The sequence below is a fragment of the Anoplolepis gracilipes genome, chromosome 4 (assembly GCF_047496725.1).
Source record: "Anoplolepis gracilipes chromosome 4, ASM4749672v1, whole genome shotgun sequence".
NCBI lineage: Eukaryota > Metazoa > Arthropoda > Insecta > Hymenoptera > Formicidae > Anoplolepis > Anoplolepis gracilipes.
The window spans coordinates 8535282-8561956 of record NC_132973.1 but is presented as its reverse complement, the minus strand read 5'-3'; the positions used below and the strand labels follow the sequence as shown (position 1 = coordinate 8561956).

The 26675-nt window shown below is 33.7% G+C and overlaps 1 protein-coding gene across 2 annotated transcripts in view; it reads left to right on the top strand.

Moving 5' to 3' along the window:
• Positions 1-26675, top strand: part of LOC140665437 (CD151 antigen) — a 96792-nt gene that overhangs the window by 1702 nt on the left and 68415 nt on the right. The window contains exon 2 of one of the 2 annotated variants that reach the window (XM_072891575.1): positions 8950-9000. The exons of the other annotated variant lie outside the window; for it this stretch is intronic. The gene's annotated coding sequence lies outside the window, so the exon portion shown is untranslated. The remainder of the gene's footprint in view (positions 1-8949; positions 9001-26675) is intronic. 2 annotated transcript variants of the gene reach the window in all.

Here is a 26675-nt window from a genome sequence, read left to right as displayed (position 1 = left end):
ACCAATGTTTTCCTATTTAAACACCCTGAAATCTAATTACACGCGTACTTGTTTTGACAATGCGCGGAGAAAGAGATTACGAACAGTAGAGGGGAGAAATAGAGAGAATTCTGCCGGTTCGTCCCGGTTGTACCGGTTCGAGTCGTATAGAGCCTGTGAACGAGACGCGTGGATAGACAGACGAGAAAGAGAAAAAGGAAGGAGAGAGAGAGAGAGAGAAAGAGATGCGCGCGGAGAGAGAGATATAGTTGATTGATAAGAAATCCGTCGCGTACGACATTACAACTTCCTCTCTCTGTAAATCCTACGGAATTCAGAGATAGCGATGCTAATACTTGGTCATTAGCAAAATTAATTCTCCGACTATATCGTAAAGTAAAATTGCACACTGGGGTTTTTGTATTTTAAATATTTCATTCACATCCTCAATGCATTTAAAAATCTGCAACATTAATTTCAATTTCCACATAATATAATTGCAATAATCATTGTAGAGAATATTTATAAGAACATTTATAATTATTGGTATATTTTATCATTCGAGGAATGACAGAAGAAGAAGAAAAAATTACTTGTACACAAAAGGGAAAATTTTAGAAAATAAATTAATAAAGCAGTTGAGTATTTTTTTCTCAACACTTATGATATATTTAAGAAATTCATCAGTAAATAAAGCAGCAATTGTGAAATTAGTAAACTTGTTATGTAAATTATATATTTGTAAGCGAATTGAGTTATATGCCCTTAAGTAATATGTCGGGTTTAAGGGCATGTAAACTGAAACATCCCGCGGGTATTCTAGCTCATCGGAGTACCAAAATACATACTCCACCCGAGGTATTGAGGTACACATCGAACAGACTTTAACGTTAAAGCAACATGTTTGTGCACAACACACTGGCCTTACGTGTGTCTCCTTCCTCTCCCTTTTCGCCCTCTCTCTCTTTCCGGGGATATTGCGTGTCGAGCACAATTCGAGGTTTATTCGAGTCTCAGAGTTGTCGCTCGAAGCTGGGAGAGCCGCTTCCTCGTAATATCCGTTATTCGGTTGCGCGAGCTCGGAAGTTGCCGCGAACGTTGACGGGATTTATCTCTCCCTCGGTCAAAGTTGCCAGGGAAATAAGGCGAGCCTTCCGGTCGTCGAGCTGCTCGTTGGAGCGATGTGACGGGGTTCAAATTCAGGGTCTTATGAAAGAGCTTAGGCATCCTGCTCCGAGATTCATCGGCGCTCGACAGGAGATCATCGTTATGCTGTTTCGGGATTAAAGCTGAACACGATCACTTCACGGAATAGTAACAAGTAGTTTTAATTTAAGAGCGTTAATCTGTATAAAAAATATAAGTGTTGATAAGTATGAATATAAATTAATATAATTAATATTAATATCAATATAAAAATGATAGATGCACAAATACATTAATAAAAATATAAAAAAGTATGTGGCAGATATTTTTATTAAAAAAATCTATATATAAAGCTCTTTTAGAATTGATATCTCTAAAAAATAATTTGATTTATTTTATAGCTTTTTTTTGTTAAGCTACCAATTTTTATTTTTCATGTTTGGTTACCAAAACCTCATATTGAGGTTCCTGTGTATATTCAATAATTTTAACTGCAATTTTATTAAAATTAGAAAAGTATGGGTTATTACGATTTATAGAAATATTTATTTATCAAAGGATTAAATATAATTATGTAATTTTTAGAGTTGGGATCGTTGGGAGAGTGTTAATTAAATTATTATGTTTAGTTGAAAGTTGAAATGGATATGAAAAGATTAGTAATAATTTACTCGTCAATTGTTCACATAAATATTTTATTATGCTCAATATTAACATTAATAAAGTTAGGATTTATTAGTTTTTATATTTTAATAATTTCTCGCGAATTATGTTTATCAGGTTTATTTTTTATAGTAAATTTATATGATGAATGATCTAATAATCGGCTAATTTTGTTTTAACTCATACATTTCAGAATAATCGTTGAAATACTTTTTGTTTATTGACGCGTTTTATAACAAAATATTATTCAAACATTATCACAGATGAGAAGAATATAGCATAAATAACTCGTCGGGAATGAAATCTCGCATCACGTACGACAATCGAGGAAGCGGAGAAACGTGTAGCGCAACGTTGTTTGAGATTCTGGTTTGAAGGCATTTTGCGGTTTCGTGGTGCGACGTTAAGTGAATCACCCTCATGGCGAGAGACGCGGGGTTGGGAGGGAGGGTTAGAGCGCGGTGGAATAATTTTCTCTCGTTATGCGAGAGCACCGGGACGCGTCGCCGAAAGATTTTAGCGTAACGATTCAGCATAATAGTTTCTTTCGCATACGTTTCATATTCATCCGTGCCAGAGCGGTCGTCCCGCCTCTCGAGGCTGCCCCTTAAAATAATCTCCGCCGCGAATCTAGGCTGCCGCGCTGAATGCATCGTATCGCGAATACGTTTCTAATTTGATTTACTTTGTTCGCCGACGCAGTTCTTGGCGATAAATCCATGCCGATGCGACGTAAGAGATCTACCTACAGAGCATTGCGGATCGAGTCGAACGGAAAGTAGTCATTTACACACTAATGGTCTAACGACATTAGATCGGATTTAATCTTCGGAAAGAATTTCTTCATAACTCGATATATTTTTATTATATGTAGAATGAACATAAAGCAGAAATTAGTTTACACGGAGAAAATATTATAGTAAAAGTTATATAATATAATTTTTTCGTAATCGTGAGAATACGAGTATATTAACATATCAGGAAACTCACGCGTGCGATATTTTTATTTAATAATATTATATACGTTATTATATTTTACAAAGGAATATTGTAATTATTAAAATATTTTGATGCATAACATGCATAAAAATACATAATAAACAATAAAACGTATACCTTTCTAATTTTGATGTAATAAATATTTTAATATTGTTTTATCCAGCTTTACAATAAATGTTGTAAAAAGGAAACATGTTTTTCGTGTAATTTGTGCTTACAAATTTTCTCCAATAATTTGATAAACGATATTATATGCGACGCTTATTAAATTGTAATGCGTTTTATTATTCCATAAAAAATTATTCATTTTTTAATAAAACAGATTTTAAAATTTTCTGATAAATGGATTTTATGGAATTTCTCTTTTAAGATTTTTCCGCCCTTAAAGAAGCAATCATATGGTATTTGAAAAAAAGATCAATGTTCAATGTTCAGTATCGAAAGAGTTGAGCTAGATAAGAAAAGCCGGATGTGTTAGAGACGGATCGCTAATAGTGATAGATTGCGCGCGCTCTGTCGATGTTGCGCACTTTGTGCTCTCTCGTCGTCGTTGCTTAACAGTTGCTTCACAGGTGCGATACATGAACTGAGTGTGCTCGTTTTCGGTGTCAAGTGTCGTCGTTATCTGGGCGCGCATTAGCTATATACTGCGTCATCGCACAGCTCGTCAGGGAGCTTGCATCCGCCAAAGCGACAAATTACAACTCGTGTTACGCGGAACAACGGCAAAATTATACGTCGCTAGATTATACTTTGACTCGCAAACTCGCAGCGAAAATTTAAATTAAATCCGTCTGGACGACGTCTCCTCGATGCGGGTTCTATTTAAAATTTAAGTCCGACGGGAGAAAATGAATATTCCACACAGCGTAAGCAACGCGACACGCGAGATCACGGTGTGCTCTTTTATTTTATCACTGAACCTTAATCAATTTCCGCAGGAAAGATCGCGAAAGTTTTTTTTTTTTTTTTTTTTTTTTTTTAAGTTGATATATCAAAATTTTATTGCGCTACGAAATATCAGATATAAAAGTTTTTTAAATATATTTTTTTGGATATCTCGAACGCTACATTTCACAATTTTTCTCACCGCATGTGCAACTTTAGAGACATCGATCGATACGGAATGATCTTTAGATATCAAATTCGTGAAATAAAATTGACAGAAGTTGTAAAAAAAATCGATATGATGCATAGGAATGTACGGAATTTATACATGTACAACGGAGAGGGAATTACATTCTCGACGATTACACAGCTGTTCGAGCGATACGTGTCGCAGCTTGTATTTGTGATTCAAGCTGGGAAGCGACACGTTTGCTCGAGCACATTTGACGCTGTTTCTCTCTCCTTAATTCATCATTACGAATGTTTGTTACCCGCAACTATATCGCGAATCCTAACGTCACGTGCCGGAGGGTTTGACAATCCCTTCGGTCGCGGCGATTAGGCTCGATCCCGAATATTTTGTTAACCTCGTTATTCAGCGAATACACATCACGCGTTGTGTCATACGGAGGCTGGACTATTGTCACAGGTGCAAATTCGTTTCGCACTCGTCGCAAACTGGGAGCACAAATGCGCCTCCTGACACACGCGCGTTGTTTGCGCCGAGAGCTAGTCACTGTTCAATCCTGGAACGACATTTTTACGACTTCTCCCTTACATCTGCCGCTAATACACGCCGATCCCGAAACGGCGTTACGAAATTTACAGGCTTGTTGTTTGCCCATCTTCGGCGCTTATCTCCTTCGCACTTATCTTGTAGGTATACCTAACCGAAAGGCTATAAACTCCGAATATATTTGGCATTGATGTTCCAATACTTGGGTGTATCGCGTGATCTCCCTTTTCTTCCGTATCTTTTGTGTACGTTCCTACCTACCTGACTTGTTATTTTTTTTTTGCCTGTTGAATGCGTGTCTCTAACATCGTGTTATTCATTCGCTGATCCAGTCATGAGGCAAATTGAGTTTCTTATTTCAATATAAAGCTTCTTGGAATATAAATATACGCTATAAAATCTGTGCGCGCAAATATTATGTAACGTGTTATTCACATTGCGTAACATTTGTTAAATTAAAAGAAGCTTTTAATCGGAATTTATATTAAATCCTTTGCTAGAAATCCGCGCCACTGAGAGAGATTGGCTTTGAAACTTATCTCGTATGAATCGACTCGCGGCTATTATTTTGCATTCATATTTCACTGAATACAGTCTCTCCCGCAACATACAAGAAATTAATTCAATTGTCCCCAGCCGTTTCGTTTTTGAGCAACATTGCAGAACAATCTCGTTATACCCCGACGCAGTCAAATCGTAACTCGGAGCGCAATTTGTTTTTTACCTGTTGCGAATACGGTGCAGATGGAAAGGGGGAGCGAGCCGGCTAATTTGCCTACGTTGCGTCCATTCGTTTTTTTTTTTTTTTTTTTTTTCGAAATAATCGCCTAGCAGCAGATTGTGCTGCGCTAACCGGAAGAGAAAAGTCGATATACACCTTGCGGCAACATTCGCAGCTTCCATTCCGACGTTGCGTATTATTGGCACGTGTGTAAATAAAGGTGTGTATATTAAGAAAACGAGTTTAATACTACAATGTTGTATGAAAATGCCGAATATCGAAAGATCAGAAATCTATTATATATTAAATAATAAATATTATAAAAGTATCATCAAGTTTGTGTAACTTTGTGTTAAACGTGGTCAACATTTATTAATAAATAACTTATAATATATTTACGGTGAACTTTTCTCGGAAATCGCTACCCATAATTTCTGTTACATCATGGTTCAAGCAAAAAGAGGAAAGATGTGTAGATATAGCGGAGGCCCGAGGCGAAACGCGATAGCATCGCAAACTGACCCACATCTCGGCGGTTATGTTCCCGCGATGTGGTTCTTAATGAAAGCATTAAAATTAAAAATGCCCTACATTATCTTCGAGGTTGACTACATTCCAATTTCGATCCTCCATCCGCACATTAGAATCGCGGAAGTGTCCCCTCTTAGCTCCCAACTCGCTTCCTGAAGGTGTAGTATCTTTACCGGTCGCATTTAATCTTCGAATTTGTCGTAAAACGTGACCCGTATAACGATCTACGTAATGACCAATCACGGTGTTTCCTAGCACCAACGTAATGAAGTTCCTACAGATTGCAATCTTATTTCTCGTCGTCGTGAAAATCACAATAACTTCGTAAAAGATTGAACGCTCGCGAAAATTGCGATGAGATGAAATCTTTTATTTCAAAAATATCGTGAAATAGTTTATTTTTGTCTCATTTTTGGAGATTAATTGTCTATATTACATATTTAATATATTTCTAAAATAAATAAAGTTTAATGAATAAACAGGCAAAAATATATACTATTAGGTATATATATAAACTATTTTTTTTATAATAAATTTTTTATTTCTAAAAGGAATTGTAAAACATTGGATGTCGATATGTATAAAAAGAAATTGATTTTAAAATATCTCAAGAATAAATATTTAGATGAATATTTTTCTAGTAAGGAAAGTAAGAAAAAATATATCTTGTAGAGATAAAAGCTTTTTGTTAAAGTAAAGTGTCTAAGAATGAATGCGTTGTGATTCATTAACGATACGATATGAGGTTTACCTATGAAGAATGTCAAGTAATTATATAGTCAGTCACTGATCGCCCACTCTTATAAATGCCGAGAAATGACTTAGTCATTCACAAACGATTACGTCGCTCGTACTTTGATATCGTTGCGTCATAATTTTCTAAAAATATCACTCAACTATTACGGTTCTCATAAAAGATAAAAAAATTGAAAGGATTAAAAGTAGTTTTAAAAACGAGTCATTCTGAAAAATAGAAACAAAGTCACGTCGATCAATGAAATTGTCGCGAAAAAGAGATGGATAAAAATCGACTAATGTATTAATTACGCAATTAAAATTCGGTCGGTTACGTGTGACAATTACACACGGGTATAAAATCGAACGTAATGTCAAAATTGCGAGAGCTTACAATCGAAGCGCGCCGCATCCGTTATTGCGTGCCATGCGTGCGGTAACATGGATTTAACGAAGCATTATCTCGCGCAATATAAAGGTGTTTGCAATATTACGTTGCCTTTCCATGCGATACGCATTGGCCGCGTGGGTCGAGCGGAATGATCGGTCGCGCGCGCGTGCAAAACGAAGGTAAATGCACGCCCGTAAAGCTGGTAACTGAAGCCGCAAGAGATTCCATATATCTCATCGAGAATAGCGATGCTGCGCATTAAATTATAATCTTTTATTTGATGAATTTATTCAGGGCGACGTGATGACGGATTTGTTACGTGTTAGAACAGAGTTTGACCATGCTTTAGTTGATTGTTTCACAATCAGAATTGTGCATAGCCAAGCATGCGTGTAAATTCACGAAAATGCAATGCGACATATCACGCGCGTAATATTCGCTTTGAGCGAAACAGTTTGCGTTTCGATCAAAGCGTATTTATTTATTTAACGATTTCCGGACATACGCGCAGAAAATTTGTGGTTTTCCTGCAAAATAAAATGAATATGGCCCACCTCTCTCTCTCTCTCTCTCTCTCTCTCTTTCTCTCTCTCTCGTTCTACGTGGACGATTTTCGTTGGGTTACGGGACGGGATTGCATAAAATTCATTGCATTGCGTTTGTAATTTCGCGCCTTTGTTTGTATCGCAGAACGTTGCGCGCGATATAGATTTATTGGCCGATTATCGACTCATTGTTTCATTCTAATATTTAACGTCATGTAAATCCTAACAAATCTCACGTTAAACCGGTTTATCACATTCTTAAAATGTATATCTCTCACTTTCGTTATTTTCATTTCTCTTTTGGGATATATATGTCAATGCGTAATGTCCATTTATTTCACTGTAACATCAACTGCGTGACATATCGCTCGCTTTTGTAACATTTCTTATTATACATACGTCTGATTAGGTGGGTCTCGGCGCGATATTTGCGATTCATTAACGTTGTCTGTTGCGCGATCGTCTTCCTCGAGCCCTCGACAATACGAAATTTCGCGTCGGGACATTAATTAAAACATATCTCCGCGATTTACACCTCGTTATTTTTGTCGGCTTTACGATATCTACGTGAGATCGCGAATTGGCCGACGCTCGCAGGTAGTCTGTTAATTACGCTAATAGTCTTTTGTATGCCGTTCGTTTCGCCGCAACTTCAGATTTACCCTTTAAATCTCGCCGATTCACGAATCACTACCTTAAAAGGCATTCTCTGCCCTTTTTCTTGTTCCTCGTTCTTTTTCGTCTTTTTATCATTCCTGTCTTTCCATGCAAATTTGCGATACGTTGCTTGCTTTCTCTAGCTGTGCCGCCAATTAAAACTCTCCTTTTCGAGCAGTAGCAACGGGGGTTTGGAGATTGTGCATATATGGGAATGTAACACAGATCGTGAAAAGGTAAACGCGATATATGTTTGAAAGACTTCGAACCCGAATAAACATTTGAATCTTGAAATCCAAATATACTTTTCTCCTTTTTTTCTTTTCAATCTAAAAATGATTTAACATTACATCGAGATGAGAGAGAGGCAGACATTTATTTTTCTTGAAATAGTTGGAAAGAAATTTTATTGAAACATATCTACGTCGCGAAAGATTCATATATATATAGATCCGTTAGAAATAGAATTATAAAAGTTATAAGGTCTCCAAGATAAAGTTACGACAAGACCTTTTAAATACTCGTGGCATTGCGAAATTTTATGAACAAAGTTCACGAAAGTATATTGTCGTGCATCGCGAGCACGTTTTACGATGTGTCTCGGCAGCCTTTGTACGCGAAACTTTTCAGTATTTTCCGATATATACGCGTTGCAAAAATGCATCATACGACTTGTATATTCATGTAAATCTACCCGCTAGACTCTCATTATTTTTCTGAGGGCAGACAATGAAAAGCATTTTTCTCGACTTTCATTTTAAAGTATTTACTGTCTAAGCTAATTCATGTTGCAGTTTATATCTTCTCATTAAACAAAAATATGTTTCAATAAGCTATGCTATAATTAATTCACAACGGATATAAATTATTGAGTTTAATTTCGAGGAAAATAAACAATTTTCAAGAATTTTGACAATTTTTATTTCCGACTACCAATCACAGATCATGTACTTTTCAGATCGACGTCCACCAATCATTCAGCGTACATACATCAGAGGAAAAATGAAACGTGCGTACATATATATTCACTCATTATCGACTATTGAAACAGTTTACGTCCAAAATTAACTTTACAATATGTAGGTATATACGAAAGAAACTTTTCATTCGGAAAAATCAAATCAATTCATCCTGTATGAAACAAAAAAAACAAAAAAAGACACAGATACCACATACAATATATATTTATTCAGTTTTGCATTTGAAAATCTCTTCCACTCAGAATGAAATATTGTTAACATTTTTCCAAATCGAAGACAATAAACTGAAATTAATGTACGATAAATACTTTTCCGCGACCGCGAAGCCTCGAGAAACGTCGTATTGTATTAGCACTTGGATTAAATGTAAGTAACGTGAATTGCAAAACGATAATTACGCACCATGAATTTACAACGAGAATCCAATTAAAGCACTTAAATTATCGTTAATCCTAATGCAGTATCAATTACATTTATGGATGCACACGTTGCACCTCCATTACACCGAAGGTAGTACAACGAGAGATAGAGAGATACGATTGCAATTAATGGGGTCGTAAGTTTATATCTCGTATAGACGGGGGTCGCCCATTTGGCAAAGGGTAAACCTATTAAGTGTTATGCGAGCGAAATAAGTATTACGTGGGCGAATTAAGTATTATGCGGGATGAAAACATCGTCTTTAATAAATATACGCGTATTATCGTCGTTGCGCGTTGTATAATAAAAGCGGCCGATGAATTTATACGAGTCGATAAATCGCGTACATGAGACCGTGTGTGAATTTAATACTTTCGATCTCGTGTATTCCAACACTTCATAAATAATTCCGTTCAGTAATTCAAATACCGCGAACGAAGTTAGTTAACCGAAAGTTTGTGAGAGAACCGTACGTAGGCGTGCGAAATGAATGTATAAAGCCCACGTGTCATTCACGCCAACATATATTACACATATATTATATACGTATCAAGATCGATCGCTTCTTTTTATCATCGGACGATGTCATTTTTCATTAAAAATAAAATTTAATCAGCAGAAAGGGAAAGTATGTACGTGGAAAAAAATTTTTTATTTTATTATTTTCAAATAATTTGATTTAAAAATTCGAAAGTGTTGAGAAGATACATTATTCACAAGATATATGAGTTTAGTTTGTCTTGAAAAAGAATTCAATATTTTAATTTGGTGTTGCGCGATTTTCCATTATAATTTCGTACACTTTGATCATGAGTAACGTCATTAAATGAAATTAATCTCTATAATAAAATATTCAGAGCTCTTTGTACAAATTTTTCATTTTTATGCAAATAATAATTGCGTCACGTTAAAAATGACGGAGTAAAATGCAGAGAGAAAGAATGAAGATTACTTTAAATACATTTCGCGCATCGGCGACAATGAAAATTGAGTTAAGTAAAGTTTTACTATCAGTCTCCCGGTTAAATTAAATAAAATGAAGTAAAATCAATATCAAGAGTAAAACGGTTGCACAAAATTAATTGAAGATCAGAAGTGCCATCGAAGTCTGATTTAAGCTACTTTTTAATTTAGTTCAAGTCACGTGCAAGGTATTATATGTCGCTTATCACGAAATTAAAATTTAATTGCAATGATATCGCGCATTTCAAAATTAACACACTCTAATAAAACTATGAGTGTAATCTTTTAAAAATAAAATTTTGGTAAAATATTTGTATTTCTATACATAGACTTATTCTACATAGATTCTACATAGATTTATATAGAAGTGCACATTTAGCTATTTAATTTATATATTTTAATTTTGTGTAACGTAAAATTTTACTCAATAAATTTTATTAACTAACGTCAATTTCTATCAGAAATATTATAAAATGCAGGAAATACCTGTCAAAGTAAAGACACGGAGTCAATAAGTTTACTACGTAGCAAATTTTAATCCGGAAAAAGACGCACGCACAGGTGCATTGGATTGATACACGTACAAACGTCGTCGCGTGAATTAATAATGTATAACCGAGCTCTAAATTAATCGCGAACCGCTGGTGTTATCACTGATAGATCGCTTGGACTGACAGTCTATTAGCAACAGAATTGTATATTTTCTAAGCCGCGAGAGTCGTGGAAATTTAATATGACGTACACGTGTTTGAAAAAAATATCCACCTTCGACCGTCAGCCAGGCGTCCATGCACGTAGGCACGCACGCACTCACGTCCGTGGGCGCGTGGCCGGTGTATCTGCGTTCCGATTCTGATAAATAAAGACTCGTTCACAACAGAGGATCAATCGTGCGTCAAGATTTTGCATCCGACTGCGTTTCGCGTTTATACAATCGCGCTTCGCGCCGACAGGAGAGAACCACCGATGCTCTACATGTAGGTAATAGATACGTTGACATAAATCCAACCGCGTATGATGACGCGTGTAGTGGCGCGTACGTGAACCGGATCCCGCTCGCTCTCGCTTCTCCGCGTCTCGCTATTTCACATATCTCGGCCTGTCCACGTTGCATTAATTCAGAGCTGCGTCCGGCAATGTTCTCGCAGAGATGTGTCAGCTGTTGTCACATAATGAACGATTGACCGAAAGTTACACCCGTAAAGTTTCCAGTTCGCGAGATAAATGATTGACAATTCCATTTGTACACGTGACGTGAAACTCGAACGTGAATAGAACGTGATGATACGTTACACGATCGTGACTTTTTCTTTAAAATTAAATTGCTTGTTAAAATCATAGACATATATCGTATATATTATACATATCTATAAAATAATTTTTTTTCCTTTTTTCTTAATTAATTTTTAAATGTATCTGTGAACGATGCTTTTGCTTTCGAATAAAGATCGCGTAAAACTTATGCGTAAAAATATCGACAAGAGGAACTTGTTATCTTTATGATTTTGTGTTGAAACTTTTATCGCGAAGTTTCTCATGCGTGCGAAAATAACGACGCTTTTAATATGCAATCGAGGAAGTAATATTATGTTAGCATATCCTTTGGAAAATTTACACGTAGTAGCGTGCTACGAATATTAGAGGCACTTCCACGACGATGAGAGACTGACACGCATCTCTGTAACCGTTAGAGACCTTTCCCGATGATTTTCTATCGACTATTACTTCCGGTCATTGGTTCTTGCACCCGTTTAATTGACAACGCGTTGAATCGCATCGTGAATCGAGAGTCATTAAACAGGGAGAACCTGCTCGCCGTTTGAGCGCGATACGCGATTTTCCGTTCGTCATGAAAACCCTTTTCGAGAAATCGAAAATATTCGTTAATTGGATGTTGCTAATGACGACGAAACGAGGAAACTGAACAAAAGCGCGCGAGCAGATATATTTGGTACAATCAACGCTTCGTTTTCAATTCAACGATTTTAAGGGTTTTCCAGAGTGAAAATTATCTTTTTTCTACAGTGTAAAGTATGATAAGACTGTTGTATGTGAAAAAAATATTCTATTCGCAAGACGAGAGAGATTAGTTTAACGCTGAGTAATATTGCAAATAAGATTATCAAATTAACGTGAGAGACACTGTGGATTCAATTTCATTTACTCCATTATCGTTTAATACGTGCAGGTAATTAATTTTTGCCCTAACATTATTGGATTAGATAATAGCACGAAAGAGATGAATTTTTTACAATTTTTTTTTTTTTTTTTTTTTTTTGAAGAATTTTTTTATGCACACCATCTTCTGATGATGAAACGAAATGGAGGAGAACGCAATTTATTTTCAATTTTCTACAAAGTTGTAATTGCATCCTGCTGTGCATTATACTACATGTAGTTCAACAAAATAATCTCGTTCCACGTGCACAAAAGATACATTTACATCAACTTTTTACTTTATGACGACCTTGCAAAATTACGATCATCACGTTTATTCTTTCGAACCATTTAAATTATGTTTTACACAGTTTTTTCTTTTTTTTTTTTTGAATTTTTTAATCAGAAAAAATAACGAACTATTCTAGGGTAATTTACTTTATGCATATGAAAGCACATTTGTAGAAATTACTTATTAAAAATATATATAACTGTCTGACATCGATTATACATACAACTACAGCGTTTTTTTAGTTATTATGAATATATTCTTATTCATTCACATCGAAACATGATGATAAAACGAGCTCTTCTATGAGCCAATGACGAGCCTCCGCCCTTAGAAATCGCACGGCTCCCAGGTATTTGTACCTGTGGGGAAAATAAAACCTGTCGAGAGATTTCTCTGGAAGGACGGAAGAATTACTTGCTCGGCTGATCCCAGCGAGCCGGTAGGTCCCATAATCTTCAGGTAGTGGAAAGAACGAGAGAGAAAGAGAGAGGAAACATCTCCTGCGTCAGGGTTAAGCATAATCCTCTAACATAAACGTAATATGATGAACGCGCGCATGCGAGATAGCTCATTGCATAGTAATATCTAAAATTACATATTGCTACTTCGTTCGAATTAAAGGTAACATTTGAGCGACACGAGAATTACAGAGAAGGGTAATTTACACATGTAGCGCGCGAACTCTGTAAAACAACTCGTACCAACGTAAATACGAATAATTTAATTAGCGAGATATTAACCTGAGTACAGAAGGTTGCCGAACTCTCGTTTTTTTTTACGAAAGATACATTTTCTATTTTCTATTTGAAACATTTTTAATGCGGTTTATAGATAGATATTTTAAATTATCGTCGCTAATTAAAAACATTTATAAAAATTTAAAAAAATATAAATATTTTTGAAAAGAAAAATTTTTTGAAAGATTGTGTATAAGGAACGTAAATTATATAGGTCTTTACTAAAACGGATAATGGACGGCTATGGTTTTTCATACGTCGACGTTAATTGTGACACGAGCGGACGATGTAAGATTGCGCGGTTAAATCATATTTCAAAGTGCCACGGAGATGTGTCTTGCGATGAGGAAGAATCACCTGTTACGCCTCCTAAATCCGCAGGGAGTTTCTTTCCGACCGTTCGGATTCGTTCGAGGACGTTATTCACGTCTCCGTTTTCAGGGTATTCGTATCTTGAAATTCGAATTTTTCACTCAGAGCGTTATTTCCTCACACACATATACACAGGCTTGCGCACACATTCCATTTGTTAGGAACCGGGCTATGTTAGCATGGCACTCTGTTCTTTCACATAGAAACCGTTCTAACCTCGGAGGAGTACTAAACATCTTCTGTTCGGCGTTTCAATCGTGGGAACGACCTTACGACATACAGCTATGCTAAACAGCATCTACCTTTTTCCTAAAAACTCAATCGTCCCTTCACTTAAATCATTAATTATTATTTTATATTTATCTTTTTTTCCTCACAAAATTACAGGCTTTATTTAAAATCCTAATATCTCTGAAAATAAAAATATTTATTTTATATTATTAAACTAAATTATTAATAATTGGAAAATCTGATACGTGATATTGTAAGAGAACTGGAGAGTTGTTTGTTTTTATGAACTTAATTGTAAAATAATTAGAGACTATAATGAATTTTATGTACTGTTAACATTATAAAATACATAGAGTTTGTTAAGAATTAAAATTATAAATGTAAATTTAAAAATATTATAAAAACAATTTATATATTTACATAATATTTTGCTTTTATATTTTATTTGATTATTATCAAACTTGACTGTGTAACGTCTATGTAATTCTTTTAATTGGATTTTAAAAATTCAATGATATTACAATTTAGGCATCACTAGATGATTTTCCTCGCAATTGATTTAGATATTTTTCGCGTGCACTTTTGCTAGTGAATGTACCTATCCTATTAAAACTCTTTATAAGAAATATCAAGAAAGTAGCTTGTTAAAAAACATGATTAAACGTGCTACTGATTTTTATCTTACAGTCGACAATTCCAATGAACTCTTTTATGTCAGTATCATCCGACATATCCTCTTATCGCATAGGAAGTATTAAGCGATATCTCCTAAAAGTGATATCTACATATGTACACATTACGTTACGATCCAATTCTTTTTAAAAATTCTAATAATTTTTTTACTCAAATTACTCTTTATTTTTAAAATTAAATGATAAAAGTGAATAAACATTAATTTCTTTTTTTTTATTTATCTAACTTTTTATTACTTGCATATAAGAATATTAAATTTTTTGCAAACGACGGTTTTCGCACTATTACACTATTACATTGTATGTATATGTCGTAGGTAAATGGTTATTTTAGAAAAATAGCTTCTGACTAGGCAAATACTATTTGGCTGGTCAAATGGCTTTTATTTGTTTATTTGTATTCGACCCACCATACAAGCTTTTCCGTAATGCGTTATGTTACGTTAAGTACTGACCACAAACTTAAATCAGTACCCTTAAATTTTAAATTATATTATTTTACTAAAATATTATATATTATAAATATTCACAAAATTATTTTATTATAAAATATATCGTATGCTTATCTCATGTATGATGTTTCTTATCTGTCCTGTCCATACTTTTATTACTTACCGTAACGATTTTCTTTGTGCGTTGACTAAAGTTTAAGATTACGTACTGATTTAAGTTTATGGTCAGTACTTAACGTAACGTAACGCATTATGGAAGAGCTTGTGCGGTGGTTCTTTATGCTATTTTCCCCGGCAAACAGTATCTATCTGAACACTATTTAGGAAAAAGAAATAAAGATTATTTTGTAAAGCAAAAATAGTGGATATTTAAAAATAAAATTTAATATGTTTAAAAATACTATTTTGATATTTTTTACTCCTACGCAAACAATACACTAATACATAATCTTGTTTTAAAATACATAATATATATTATATAAAAAATAAAAGCCTCACAATACAAATTAATAACAAATTTAAAAAGCGAGTGACAGTTCATGATAAAAATGTTTTATTGCAAAAAATTTCTCTTTATACTTTTTTAAATTAAGATTTTTTTGTTTATCAATTAACTGATTAGAAAGAATAATGCTCTTGAAAAATGAAACAAATCAAACAAAAATCTTTATTTCTATTTTTCTAAATAGTGTTCAGACAAATGCTGTTTGTCTAGGAAAATAGCATTTGAACACAAATGAGCGAATGAAAACCATTTGACCAGCCAGATAGCATTTGCCTAGTCAAAAGCTATTTTCCTAAAATAACCATTTGTTTACGACATATACATGTGACGAGATGTCGACATTTAATTTTATAAACCGTGAACATAAATGGTGATATTAATCTATATGTTATGCAAGCGTGTTGCTTTGGCGAATGAGAGGCATCAGAGCCTCTTGCCCAAAGCCGTTTATAGTCGGTAAAGCGCATTAAGACACATGGCAGGAAGCTATATCTCGGTATTTTGAGCACGAAGTTGCTTTGGCTACGCCAACTACTGGTTTCGATACAAACTTGCCGGTTGTTGAGCTTCATTAGCCCGACCGCATACGTTAAATTCTAATTAGCCTCATTTACTCTGGCCTCACGATTAAGATCGTACGGTTCGGCCTTGTAACAGAGTCTGCGCACAACTTTGTCGCAGAAGCTCGAATATGCACGTCATAATTAAATAGAGAATACATAGGTAAAACTATAAATATAATGATAAAAGAAAACTTTATTATTTATTTAATAATTTATTAGTTATTTAATTTTTTTTTAATGATATAATTTTAAATGTTTTAATTCTTCTATATAATTTTCCTTCTTTATTTTAAAATTCCTTTAGACATTCTACAATTCGCGATAAAATTCGCGGGAGATAGAATTTAATTTATAATTTTATGAATCGTGTAATGTAAAAAGTACCTTTGAAAAAGAGAAATGTTAAGATACATTTACAATTAGACATATACATATTAGAATATACATTATATAAAATTATAAATAGAATTGTATATTTATAGTTTTTATCGTAAATTATAGAGTAATTATATAATCTCTAAAACAGGATTTATAATAATTATATTATATAATTGTATTATTTATTATAAATATAATATATGACAGAATTTATAATTTACAAAAATTATTATTATACCTATACATTATCTGAAGCAAGATTTATAATAAAACGAATGGAAAATCGTTATAAACGGGAATGTCGCAGTTTTACGTGTTAGAAGATATCTAAAGTTACACAGATCAAACAGATCAACATACATAGGTACATGTAGTTTCGTAAGCAATATATAGTTTCGTAAGCAAACAGATAGATTTATCGAGTTGCGCTCGGCACATCCCCTACGGCTCTGTTGCCTCTTGTCCACGAATTTAGATGGGCCGACCACGAGGAGAAATATCAGAGGCCAATTGGTAACCGTTCGTAGGAGTCACGAGAAAGAACAACGACTAATAATACATCGTGAGTCACGATGTGAAACGTGACATAGGCTCCAATATTGCGGCGCACCGGTCCCTTCGCGACGACCCTGTAGCCCTTTGACTATCTTTTAAGCATCCTTATTTCGCGTGGAATCATAATTTGAGACGTATAAAAAATCAAACATGTTGCACTTTTTGTTGTACAAAACAATTATAATTTTACTTATTTAAAATTACAATTGTGCAAATTATTATTAACTTTTAAAATTAAGTGATAAAAATTTGAATTTTTAAATCTCTTCATTTTATTTATCTAACTTTTTATTAACTGCACGTAAGAATACTTACTTTGAAAGTATTGAAGCAAGAAAAGAGTCTTAAAAGAAACATTAATTGCGTCAAACTATAAACTATTTCGAATAACCTGCATATCAGCAGCGAACTGGAATGTAAACCGGTTCGCTGCTGACAGTGGCGATGCTATCGCGCAAAATTAATTAAACGTATCCGCAGTGATTGAGAATAAAAATCAGCGTCGTAATGCGTCGGAATTGCACGATTGACGTACAAGCACCGGTACGATGCCGGTTGCAATTAAGAATTCCCCGACGAATCAATTAAAAGCGACTGAAGTAAACGATATATTTTACTAGACGCCGCGCCGGTAAACAGCCGTATCGCGCGCTAATGGCGTGTGCGTGCTAATGACAGCTCCTTAATACAATAGACATCGGCTATACACGGACCCGGGTGAGCCGTGGTTTACAATGGGCCACGGGAAACGATCCTCTCGGACTCCGCTTCCATTTGCTAATCGCGGTCGTCGGTGTCGCATACGTAACGCGGGATCTAATCCGTCTGTCCCACTTCTCAAACGATTCGTGGCCTTTGCCCTTATTCAATGAAAGGATCGCATCGGCAGAATGGCTTCGATTGCTTCAATCACGCTTCAGCGCTCGCACTTTGCAACGGAACTGTGAATTCGTGAACGCGTTATCGTCAGCTCTGATCGTTAATTCAGCCGATTAAACAGCCGTGAAGATTATACGGGTTCTCTGACAAGCGAATCAAGCGTAGATACATTAGTTCGATCTAGATTGATCGTATTATATTGCACTGTTGTGACAGATGTCATTGTCAATGGTGTGACGAATCGTAAATGTAATATGCGGGCACGAAATTGATACAGTTCTCATAAGATGTGAATAATTCGTTATTAAATTTATTGCTACCGTTATTCTGATTTAATTGAGTATTCAGTGAAATCATATCAATGGAATGCCAATCTATGTGATTATAAAAGAACGAAGAGAAAATGCGAATTATCAGCATGATATTTATTAATGAACAGCAATCTATCTTCGTACGCTTTAAACGATTACAGCAAATCAATATCACATAAATTTTGATTAGTAAAACCAAATAAATCAAAACAGTATATAAGAATGTAAGAGGACAGTTAATTTTTTATTTAAAAAAAATGAGATTGTTCCCACGATAATACCGCACCTCTCTTTCTCATTAAAAAATACTTAAAGTTTTATTTCAGGTGTGAATATCTTTAGAACTGATATCACCAAGACGTCCCCGACGTTAATAGAATGCCCGTTACCCAGCAGGGTACGGCTGATGGTGGCGGATATTAGCTATGTAAGTGGATTGCACCCCGGAGTCTGCTTGCGCTATCCCACTAAAATTTCCCTTTCCCTTCTTGAGCGAAGTCGAAATCCCACATAACGTTATCTCTCTGCTATTGGCCGGCCAAATTACGGCGAAGTGTCCGCCGCATTGTTAAACAACGTAGCGGCTTTAATATAACCCTCCTTTTCTAAATTGACCTCGGTTATGACTTCGTAGACTACCGCTGAATATATTTGCGATAAGCGCCGTTTCGGGACGGCCATCATGAGTTTGATTATTAATTAAACGTCGTGTCTGTCGAGGAAACCCGTAATGAGATTTAAGATGGCAATAATCGCGGATAATAATCGTGAAAAAATTTAATATCGAAAGTTTGCTCGTACATTTTAAATTAGAAAGATTACGGTTAGAATACGGTAAGATTAATATCAATCTTAATAGATGCTGTTAGGAGGGAAACGTGTCTTAAGCGATAACGATAACTATGGCTTTGAGAGAGAACTGGGAAAATGTCAACCGATAAAGAGTAGCGAGCAATCGCATTCGAGGAAAACTGTTTCCGATGGATTTCCACGTTTACTTCGTTAAGTGAAACCGTCTTCGAATTTCCTGTCAAACGGAAAAGCAATCAGCGGACTTAGAAACACGGAAGCATCAATTCTCATAACGAGAAAGACAAATACCGATATCTTTCCGATAGATTGACTTTGTCTTTAACGAATACGATAATTCCAGTCATTAAATTTCATATATCTGCAACAAATTTACTCTTTTTTTTTTAATTAAAATAATTTAGTACAATAAATTATTATTCTTCCCTAGATTAATATTGTTTAAATTTCCCTCTTTTTCTTCCGAGTGTCCCCAAAAAACATGAAAAATCGGGAATATTTAGGAATTTTTTTGTATTTGGAAAAATGAGAGAAGTCTCGTGGAATTTTATTGGGATTCAATGAATTTTTTCGAAAATTCTTTTTTTGATAATTTTGTTTTTCATCTTGTAAACATTCAGCCGTGTGTGTGAAATTGGCGTTTCATCTCGTGGAAATTCATTAATTGTTGAGAGTTTTCGCTTTATTTTTAATCAAGTATTTTTCTAGAGTTCTTGATAAAATTAAACAAATAATTCTAACTGTTAAACCAAAAAAAAGGCTCAAGATAAATTGATATGTCAAGTTTACTATGTCTTGCTTTGTTTGTTGACGATTTTTTAAACATTTCTTATCAGATTTTAAGCGCTTGAAAATTCTATGATAGTTTTACAAAAAGTTCTATGTGTAAAAATAATCAGAATTTTAATTAAACAATTAAATCGTTCAAAATACCGGACATACTGAGACGTTCGTATCTCCTCTATAATAAATTAATTGTGCATACGTACAGAAGACGTCAATACCTTTATAAATGAATTTAATATGTGCATAAATTAAAGTGTAAAGGTATTACTGACTTTTCTGTACAAACTATAAAATAATAAATTATCTATTTGTTCTATTGTTTTTTTAACGATTATTTGTTTATATCAAAATATTTGAATAATTGTACTATTCCTCTGTAAAACAATACTCGTATATAATATTGGTCTACAGTATTGAATAAAAATATCGCGCGTGATTTTTATACATACGTTAATATATTCCACGATTACAAATATTATATATTCCAATTTTTATTATTACATTTTCTCCATGTAGAAAAAAATTACTATTATATTATTTATTTTATTCATGACGTTTTGGATGATCTATTTTGTAATTTGTTTAATAAATATTCTAATAATTTTGATATATAGAACTCTCTCTCTCTCTCTCTCTCTCTCTGAAAACTAAAATATTGCAGAATAACACGAAGTCTCATTAATCAATAGAATTATCGAAATATATATGACTAGCGTTTAATTTGATAATTTAATTTGTTTAATTAATAGTCTAATAATTTTGACGCATATACTTTTTGTATAATAGTTGATGTAATAAAAAAATTTATTTTAGTGAAAGTTGTATTAAAAAAGTTTTGAAAATATTCTTTTTACTTGGAATTTTAAACAGAAATACCTGGAAAATCAAGAAATTTTCAGGGAATATTTTTACAAGATATAAGTAGACACCCTGATCTTGTATAATGTATTTCTTTCAATGTATATGATATATTATATATGATATATGTATGTTATGATATATGTTTATCTCTACTTTGCGATTCTTCTCTAATCTGATAATTCCTTTTACAATGAGTCATACATTGAACTTACATTTGGAAAATCGGATGAATAATAAAATACAATCGGATTTTGTATTGGTACTTTTCGTCTTTTCTCTTTCGAACAGGGAAAGCATTAACTCAAAAGTCTATTGGACATGTCCGCTGGTCGATAGCGGCACTCGCTTTGCTAACGCAAAGAATAAGGGAAATCCATTGGTTAAAAGCCGTAGAAATGCAACATACAACGCGACGACGATACGTAACGCCATGTCGTCGGGCATCACGGAAAAATTGGAGTCGGTCCACAAAAGTTTCTCTTTCTGAAACGATCGGCGACTCGTTTGTGCTCGGTTTCAAAATTGCTTCGGGTATTTCGTTGAAGAAATACAATAGGAACCTTTCGTTCTCGGCGAGTTTCGCTTTAACCTTAAAAACTCTTTGCTATTTACCAGAAACGACGTTTTCTGATAAATCACGTTACCGTTACAAGAAAAAATTTTCCTTACAAGATATATATTATATACATAAAACATTAAATAAGATATATATTATTATAATCTTAAATACAACATGAAATAAAAGTTCGAAAAATGTGTAATATTATACATATAATTAAAAAATGCTACACATGTATTATTTAACATATTTATATATAATACATATATTTTAATTAACTTACATATAGTCGTTATTTAAAATTAGAAAAAATGAAGTAAAAAAGAAAACCTAATAATTGTGATTGTTACAGAGTTCATCAACTTGATTCATGTGTTTGATTACACATTTCTTGCTTGAAAATACTATCTCTTTCTGTACTTACATCTTTTAAACTTTTAACTTTCTTGCACAGCAAGTAGATTAGCTGATTGATTAAAATGAGTCGTCGATCCGCTCCCGGAGTTCGCGTTCTAGCCGTATTTCCGCCCGTTCTCTCCATTCGAAATTGTGTGTACGCTCAGCCGCTAACAGGGAAACTGCATTTCCGCACAGCCAGCGGTCGAAACGATGAAAACTTTATTACTCGCTACAGACGACGATAAAACGGATCCGGCTGCGGTCTGCAGCACACCATTCTGCGAAAGATCCGCTACATTCCAGATCGCGGGAAATCGATGAGAAGTGAATGCCTGAGGCCGTTCGCTGATATCTAATATTTGAATATCATGCAGATAGGGTTGTCGAGATAACTGAATGAAATGGTTGAAAAAGTAAGCGTGGATTATTAATGGAGATTTCTGATTTTCCTCTCTGTTCTCGTATGGAAATTTTATAGGATGTTTCAGCAATCAACAAATTGCTCTGCTATATTGTAATTAATAGAGTTATTTAGTTACAAAAAATCATTTTTCCAATATTAATTTAATTAAAATATAATAACAAAATAATAGTAAAATGTAAATAAAAAACATGTATAATAAATTTTTCTTTTTTAAAAGAATTGTAGAGTTTCTAGATCTTTAATCGAAAAAAATTTAGAGAAGGTATAAAACTTGAGACTTTTGCATAAGAATATTCATATGTTATAAATTATGTATTATTATTATAACAATGATATATAATGTATATAATTGCATATTATATATGTTATAATAATAATAATAATATATTATCATATGTTATAAATTAGATTTTTTCAACAGATTATCTTGAATTAAATTTATATATCTCTCTTTAGGTTCTTTTTAATTTTCTCTCTCTAATAATTGCTACTATATGGATATTCTGAATATCAGTCCCAGTAAAACAAAATATTCCAATAAAGAACAATTTTAACATCAAATAGATATTTAAAAAAGTCGATCGAGGAGAGAAAAACGTTGCATAATATCTTTTAAGGAAGATATTTCCAATATCTCGCACGCGCGTGCATGTACGCACACGCGCATACACACACACGCGCGCGCACGGATCGAAATATTCATTACAAAAAATGCGTATATGCCCAGAACAGTGCATCGGCATTTTCTTTTTTATTTTCCATTTTGCAATATATGAATTCAATTCTATTTTTATTATATATCAGACGCTTTTTTTTGTTTATAGTAAATTGGTTTGTATATACATAATGTGTGTGTACGGCATAAATTTAATCATATTTTGCAAGTAAATTTTTTAATACTCCTAATATACTACGTATATTGAAAAAGTGCATTCAACTGTATTTATGTAAACTTATATTATTCTAATTATAATAATTTAATTATTTCTTAATATTTATTTACTAATGTCGAAAACTTACTTAATGCAAGTAACAGCAATTTATTTATAATTGTTTGTAATAAGATTAATTTTTTTCGTAATCAAAGCCATAAAAATTGCAGCATTTTATAAGTTTTTATACATTGTTACTTAGAATATACTTTCCGTACTATATTTTTGAAGTCAATTGCTAGTTGCCTACTCTTGACTGAGAAAAGATCTGTTGCGAGTAAAGATGGAAACCAATATTTACTGCGGAAATCGACTCTTCACATAAAGTGAAAACTATACTACAAGAAGTATATTCTAATTGCAAGTACTTCAGCACATGCATCAATGTATAAGAATTTGCATTAGTTTTGTCGTTACTACTTCAATTTTTTAAAATTATTTGCAATTGTTTTGTTAATGATTTTCCTTTTGTTTGTAATTGCAACGTTTTTTGAACAATTGCAAATATACCTATATACTGAAATTTTTAAGCATTTTAACTACAAACAAAAATAAATAATTACAAACGATTTAGAATCTATATAAAGCAGTAATTTTTTTTATTTAAAAATTATATGAGTTATTTTTTAAAATGCTATATGTTTTTTATGACTTTGACTACGAACGGAATTATTGTTATCGTAAACAACTACAAATGAAATGTCAATATTCTCTGTATTGAAAAGTTAATTTAATAAAAGCAAATTGTCAAGTTTACATAGATTTTAATGGTCGTGCCAGCGGCAAAAATATATGCGTCACTAATAAATGCCATGTCGAGCAAAATGGACAATTAGAAAGACATGCACATCTATATTAATCAAATTTACTTCTCTTTTTGTGTATACGTAACATGAAGGTAATTAATCAGCATAAAATTAACCAACGCGTTGCGTTTTATTTATTTTGTCACTCTTGGTATAGTTTTAAAGTGATCAATAATTCAGCGAATTATTTGTTAAAATTTTCATGCATATATTCGAGATATTGTATGATGTAAATTCTATAGACAAACCTATCTCGTTTACGAGATACGACAGACAGACAGAAGATCATGCGTAATTCGGAATTGCAGGCCGATAAAACACGAACGAGCCGTGTTACGATAGACACATAATATTTGAATATCGTACAAATGGCTCGCACATTGCTCGGATAATCGAGACACTCGATGTGATACGCTTCTATACATGTGGTCTATGCGTGGATTACTATTCGCGGCAACCAGAGGGATTTTCGTTCTCCAATTCAGCCCGCAATAAACTGAACGAGTTCCCATCGACCGCAGATTTTTTTCGATTGGTGGACGGTAACAGTATAGATCGTAAAGTATCGCTCGAAATTGACAATTGTAATAAAAGTTCTGAACATTTTCCCAATTACATCTCCCTAAGATTGTTTGATAAAGATAGAGTATATAATTTATATGACATAGATTTATGAAATATGTATTAGAAAATATTTATCTCTATTTTCCGACTATATGGTACATTCAGTGAGTTCTGTAGCTTCTGATCCGAGGTCTTTTAATATATCGGATATTGTTGACGAGACTGACGAGAAACGAGCGAAAAGAAGCCTTCGGATGTCCGATAGGGGAAGAAGTTTCTTTGCGGAGCTTCCTTTTTCTTGTCATAGTTTCCTTGCGCGTCCGACTTTCTCTTTCCATGTCCACCTTATCTCGTCGTTCTTTGACATTCAATTCAAACTTTTGTGAATCTGAAAGCTCCTTTTTTTTGTCGTTGCGTTTGTGATGCGGCGAAATGAGAATGGTATAGGCTCAAAAGCGTATCGCGAATGAAATGATAAAAGATAAAGTCTGACAAAAGAAAAAATGTGTAACATTATGCCGATGTCGTAACACGTAACGTTTCAGATTTTCAGTTCTTTGTAAAATATAGGAAAAAAAAGTCTAAAACAGTAGCTTGAAATAATAATCTGTGCTTTAATAAAGGTAATAAAAATGTATTCTTCATGATTTTTTTGAAATAATGTGACCAGTATATATTCAACCATTATATTCAACCGATTACTTACTTTTAGCGGATATATGTGTTTAACTGTTAGAACTTTTAATATCCTGCAAAGAAAATTTCACACGAATGTGTGTGCCGCGTAAATTGAAAATGAACTCAAGCTAATGTGTTTTACTGATTATAATTCATTCCTCTTACGTATGTCATATGATATCTTTTCGTGTTAATTTATTTGTTAAATAAAAAGAATCCTTAGTCATCAAAATCCACTAATTACTTTCAGAAAATTGTGTGTGCAGATTTATGTACAAAATGCCTATTATTCTCTTCTTATTAATGTGTGTTAATTCTTCATTCTTTTACATATAATTAATAACAAAATTATTGTTATTAGACAAGTAGAGAAAATATTACTTTATTTTCCTACTATTTTCCTATATTTTATTTTTCGAATATTTTGTGTCACCTTGTGTGCATCTTGAAAAAATATATCTTTGTTCTCAAGGAAGTATACATGTATACATATGTGTTTGTATGCTTTTGTACACGTAAATTTCTACTGAATGAAGAGTTAATTTGTTCGTTTTCAAGGAAGGTTACAGGATAGTTTGCCTCGTTTACTGTATCTCTATTTTTTTTTCTCTCAACGGATACGAACGTTATCGTTCTTCCGTGCGCGTTCTCTCAGAGCGTATTCATCCTCGGGCGAGTTTAATATTGCAAAACGGAATTGCAGACGATGCACCGGAAGTCGACCGGCCCAAGAGGGTTGTCCCCGATGCGCCATCGTCTCTATTCCTTCTGCATTCAGGATGATCCACCGGTACCGGGGATTTGCAGTTGCAGCTGCTGCGCGACAGCAGCGGCAGCATATGAGACTCTGTATGGCTCGTTGAAAAATGCAAAGTGCAACAACGGCGCGACACCCACCGAACACGATGCGACATTCGCCGGCAAAGAAAACAATCCGTTAGAGGATGTGAAATTATGTAACACACGTACACAAGAGCGCGACATATATAGTTTCGCAAAAATATAGATATTAAAGTGTGTTGCTTGGAAAAAGTCGTGTTTTTTACGGAAGTCATTTCATAAAGCGTACGGTGTATATATCCGTCGAGGTGAAGATAAAATTTATGCTTAACTTCTTGCGGAAGAAATTTCACGCTCTTACCGTTTTATTAATCTCTCAATACCTGTCTCAGTGTTGTAAGAAAAGATAGATTATCATAAATACTTTTAATTATACTATAATTTCGATATAATACTGTCATGTTGCGTCGCATCTTCTATCTTGGTTATAAATCAAAATTATATGCAACTTTCATAAACGTTATTGAATAATACATCAACTGTTTGAATTTCAAGTGATTTGACCATTTAATTTTTGCGAAATTTAATTTTAAAGATA